Raw genomic sequence first — 5,460 nt, forward strand, 5'->3', positions numbered from 1 at the left:
TTGAAAGCTAAAAATATTCTATAAGTTGATAAAGTTAAAAAGCTTTTTTAGATAACAGCTCTATTCCACACTTAATGTGACAAAAATGTATAATTTCCATGATGCTAAATATTTTAACAGCACAAGTTTCAGTTTAAAAGCGCTACTCTGCAGTCAAAGTACTTCGTATGCTTCACTCGGGTTTCCTCATATACAAGTCGCATGTTGTTGATGAAAAAAATTGGAAATCTCTTAAAAGAATGAATTTGATTTAACGCGGAAATGCGTAGCTGGGACACGTATAACAATACAATACCACTGCGTTAATGAGTAAATGCGTGTGTCTGTATAATTCGTGCCACCATTACGTCCAGCAAGTTCTATTGTTTCAGCTAATGGTGTGTTTTTGATTCGACAATAACATGTTGCCAAACACGACTTTTGCAAAAACAATATCGTCATTGTTTTAAAATTATTGTAAACACATACGATTTCCTAGTTTGAATCACGGACTTTAAAGTGCGTCAAAACAGTTTTTGTTGGTGCATAATAATTTTAAGGCACTTGGCTATCGACATTATTAACCCGTTGTCATTGTCATGCTTTCGTAAATATGTCACGTTTTTTGTTTTGGCAGGCAACAAAAGACGCATGAATAGTTGAATGAGCCAGTTGAAACAATATTTCCTGGAATAGAAACGTGTCGATACGTAGCAGTAGCAGGTGGGTGCATTGTTTAACAGGAGACCATATTACACTGACGCTTTTCTATTAATCGAGTCACCTGTTCATGAATTATATTGCTTTCTACAATGAGTAAACCATTCAACAGCGGTTCTCTACCAACACTTCCACCATTATCAAACCAAATGGGATTTTTTAAAAGAAACTCTTGTTATTAATGGTTGATGATACTGCTCACCTTTTAACGTTCAATTTACTGTTGCAAACCGCTTGTGTTTTTTTTTGGTAGTGACTGAAGGTTCCAGCAGTAACATAAAGCTTTTTAAAAATCATTCGTTCGATTTAAAGAGCTTCATTTTTCCTTTTCTTTTGCCATTACTCTTTCTAACTTTACTCTTTGTTGAGGGGTTAGCTTATTACAGCTTAAATTCTGGATTCTACGTATCTCTTGGCAGTACGCGTGACTCCTTCAAGAAGCATTTAGGAAACTGCGTTGCCATTTTTACGCATTCTCCAGCGGTTTTTGTCGTGCCGTTTCATATCGATTTTTAATCACTTGACAATGCAGTATGGGACACGGCCTGGCCTCTCTCTGCCCTCCTTTCCTATAGCGCCGTTTCGCGCCAGCGTTTTGCAGTTTCATGCGTTTATTTCTTGTTTTTATGCAATTGGTAAAAGGTACGAACATTTTGGACTATTTTATTTACAGACTCAAGTGACCGTGATAAATCACGTGACACAATTTCAGATGTGAACAAAATCCTTGAAATTTCTAGTTCACTTTTTGTAGAATTTTACTAATGATTAGTTTGCAATAAAGCATAATGACAATGCACAAACTGTTTCTGTAGATAAGCAGGTTTTAATGCAGTAATATGCTACCATTGGATACATGCAAAATCTAATTTGATTCTGGTTCAATTATAAAATATAAAACTATTCATAACGTAATGCAAATCAACAAACGCGTGAAAATGAATTTAACGTGTTGACTGTAAAATAAAGCAATTACCAAAATTATGACGAAAACTTCTACATTATAAAAACTTATACTTATACATTAGAATGAGCATAATCAACTGGAGTCGTTTCGTTCAAAGAGGTGTTCGGCAAACCGTCCAATCTGGGTTTATCACAAAAACATTTTAAAACAAAATGTGCAAATAATAAACATATATAACTTACTTGTAAAATCATTGCAGTCGTCAAAATTAGGATAATCTGGATTGTTCATTCCTCCAATACAAACAAACTCGCTTCGCCAATCGTTCACTCCAAATAAGAAATAGCTAAAATAAGTATAGGTAACTTACATAATAATGTTTGAAATATCACAAGCTATGTAGCCTATCGAATTCCGCAATAATTTTTGTAATTTGTTACGAAGCTCAGTTACATCCAGCGTACAGTTTTTCATTTAGGGTCTAATCTGTTTAAATAACTACAATCTGTTATTGCGTTGTAAGCAAAAGACTATCAATGCAAAAAAATTCTAAACTTATATGCGCAGTTGCAGGTGCAACATTTGTATTTGACTATAATATTTCTTTACCTTAGGGGAAGTGCGTCATTTTCAGCACGACTAAACTTTTAACAACATTATGAAAGACAATATGTAATAGGAAATGGTATAGAAACAACCAACTTTACAATGTGTGAAATATAACTGTAAGTTCGTTTAAACAGATTTTCAATAAACAGTTGACTTTGACAATAAACTGTTTAGGAAGTAATCGCCGATGGCGTATTCATATGATAGTTGCACTTACTTAGCAGCAGGACACATTGCGTATGCGCTCCCAGTTCTTCCATAAGCACGAAACTGAACAAAACCGGTCGGTAGAGGTTTTACACTTGGTGGCAGGATCGAATTAACCACGGAATCGTTTCCGATGGAAAATTGAACTGGTACTGAAAGTACGCCATCATCATAATAACAATCCGGACCTGAAATACAAAAACTTAAAAACTAATGGGTTAGTTTTAGAACATTCAACAAAAAACGCTAATCGAACAGGAATTGTATTGTTTCGTTTTAAAATTGCTACACATATAACTAAAATATTGCACTTACAGAAGTTGCCAGTTTCTGAAATAATTTCCAGTATTTTATAGGTAACAGCGTTGATAGGCGCCGAGTTTTGAAACAATGCAAGGTGGCGGATGACGTCACATCTACGTGTGACGTCATCATACTTGGGCTTTGTAGTGCTTAATGTCAACTGAAAAACTGGACACCACATGATTTTTTAAACAACATAAACAAGTATTTGATTTGAATGGCTGTTGTGGCGATTCGATTGTCTTAACAATAGTCACTAGTGTTTTTTTGTTTTTTTTAAGTGTGAAAAGTTTAACAGTGCCGGATCAGCTTCTAACAAAAGGTATAGCAGGAAGGGGGGAGGTTTAAGCAATGTTTTGTAGCAATACCTACAAACCGAACCAAATCTGAATTGTTAATGGATGTGTGGATTTTGAAAGGAATTAAGTTGGTGAGTACAAACGTTCTCTGCAAATGTACAGTTTATAAAGTTTAATTCCTATCTTTTATTTGTACAAATAAACAATATCATATCAACTGTGAAACAAAGTAAGCAACATAGCGAACTACCTCTTACTACTTGCTAGCTCGACAGGGGCGGCTCGTGCTAGGGTGCTGCAGCACCCCCTAGATATTTTTACTTAATATTCCCACCACAACATTACAGATAAGTTTCATGAGACTTATTTTTTTATTCTAAAGTATAATTTTTATTAGTAAAATTTCCGCCTTGATCGGCATTTTTTTCATTTTAAAAAAAATTATGGCATTAATATGTTATCTATGGTGGAACTGCAGCTCCAGTTTCATGACTAATCGTGACGTTTTGCACTTGGGAAAGCTACATGCCGGGCGAAATAGGCGACAGGGTGCTGCGGCTCGCGCAGCTCCACCAATCACGCAGCGTGTGAACCGGCCTGTAGTTCAGTGTTGTCTGTTCCGGGTTTACTGTGCTACAAAACCAAACCCGTTTGATATATTCTTAAGTTCGACAGTAAGTACAGTTAAATAATTATTTTGTCAGCTTTTAATTTATTCTTTGAAGGTTAGTCGTGTTTTTTTTTAAGATGACTGTAAGTGGGCTTTAGTGTTTGAAGTGATCATTGAATTAAAAAGGGTGAAAAAAAGTGTATCTACTTAAAAAGTGTATCTATCACCTTGAAAAAGAAAAAAAGGTCATCTAACTGTTTGAAAAGTCACGATTAACCTTTATAATAAAAACCTGAATAAAAAGTTAAGAAAACTGGGATAAAACATCCGCTATTCCTAATATGTCATGCAGGTATAAGCAACCACAAGAACTACTCAGTTTTAGTTTTGAATGCTAACAAAGAAAAAACAGCTTTGTGACTGTGAAGTTAAATGCCTTACTGAAATTTAGGCAATATTAAATGCAGAACAAACAATTGCACAAGCAACAGGAATTTTGAAATATCTTAGTGATGACAATTTCAAGTTTTGATTTCTTAACACACCATGCGGATGTGGACAGTAGCCAAGTGCAATCTTGTGTATTGATATAATGGATATGTACTGTTTCTCTAAACAGTAGCTGCCAAATTGCTTCACAGGAAATGTTTCTCAAGAATGAACATTCTACAGGGGAGATAGTACCAAGCATATCCTGTTGTTAGAAAAGTTACTGAAACTTTTAAAAAGAAAAGCCAGTTAGCCAGCAATTTCCATGAGTCTCTCAAAGGCAAAACGGTTCTTGTCAACACTAAAAAGGATGCAAACTTTTCTAAGGAACACCATTATTTCCAAAAAGACTTGCACTTGCAGTGATAGCACAAAATAGAAGAAAAAAAAAACAGTTTCTTAGTTGTCATTTGGAAATCAAGGAAGAAGCTATCCATTATTTTGCTCAAACTATAACTTTATGATTCATTTAAGTTGTAAAATAGAAGCACAAGGTTCAATAATATGTTTTAAATTTGAGTGAGAGTGATGTAATTTTCAAAGCTTGGAGAGTTTTGCACATCAAAAACTTAAAAACAATTAATAGTTGTACACAAAAGTTAAGTAAAGATGTTGAATAAAATAAACAAGTTCTGACACAAATGTAATGTGGTCGTTAAATTTATCAGTTATGATACAAATTAAAAGCTTTATGGCTAGTTTTTTTGTGCCAATTATAATCTGTGAAGTGTCATAGAATATGTTGAAAATGCTGACTGTGGCTAAGTTACCTAAATGATACATGACCATATTAATGACTGAATAGCAAGTGTGTTAGTTAGTAGTCATTGTTATAACCAGTTTTACTTTAATGTTGTCCAACTGAAATACTTCGATCTTTTTCGACTCATTTATTAATATTTTTTCCATGTACTGTTGTTGTGTTTTGCCGTATTTACAACCGCTTCGTTTCGAGTCTGTGTCACGTGTGTTTTTGTGCCACTTTTTTCCTGCATGTTATAACGTTTGGTCCGTCGCTGTGCAAGTAAACAAAATTCCCAATGATACCGTCTGCGGTTTACACTCGTGTACATTATTGCGTAACAAACATTACGTCACAATGGAGTTGCCGATTAAGATTTGTATTACTTGTTTTTGTACACAAAACAATGGCTAGAAAACTAGAAATGTGGCTTTTCTATATATTGCCAACTAATATTTGTTCAATAAAGGCTAAAATTTGGAGCAGCACCCCCACAAATTTTAGGCACGAGCCGCCACTGTAGCTCGACGAAAACCGTACAAAAATGTGTTTTGTCGTACTGGTACACGAGAAATAAATTCGTTGACAGTCACAT

At 34.7% G+C, this 5,460-nt stretch overlaps 1 long non-coding RNA gene across 1 annotated transcript; it reads right to left on the bottom strand.

Moving 5' to 3' along the window:
- Positions 1–1,651: 1,651 nt before the first annotated feature.
- On the bottom strand, positions 1,652–2,668 carry LOC145219045 (uncharacterized). The gene is made up of 3 exons (XR_013857823.1): positions 2,433–2,668; positions 1,849–1,952; positions 1,652–1,786 (listed from the first exon to the last, which is right to left on the bottom strand). It is a non-coding gene; the product is annotated as an uncharacterized LOC145219045 (long non-coding RNA).
- Positions 2,669–5,460: the final 2,792 nt, after the last annotated feature.

The sequence above is a fragment of the Phallusia mammillata genome, chromosome 3 (genome assembly GCF_965637545.1).
Source record: "Phallusia mammillata chromosome 3, kaPhaMamm4.hap1.1, whole genome shotgun sequence".
Classification (NCBI taxonomy): domain Eukaryota; kingdom Metazoa; phylum Chordata; class Ascidiacea; order Phlebobranchia; family Ascidiidae; genus Phallusia; species Phallusia mammillata.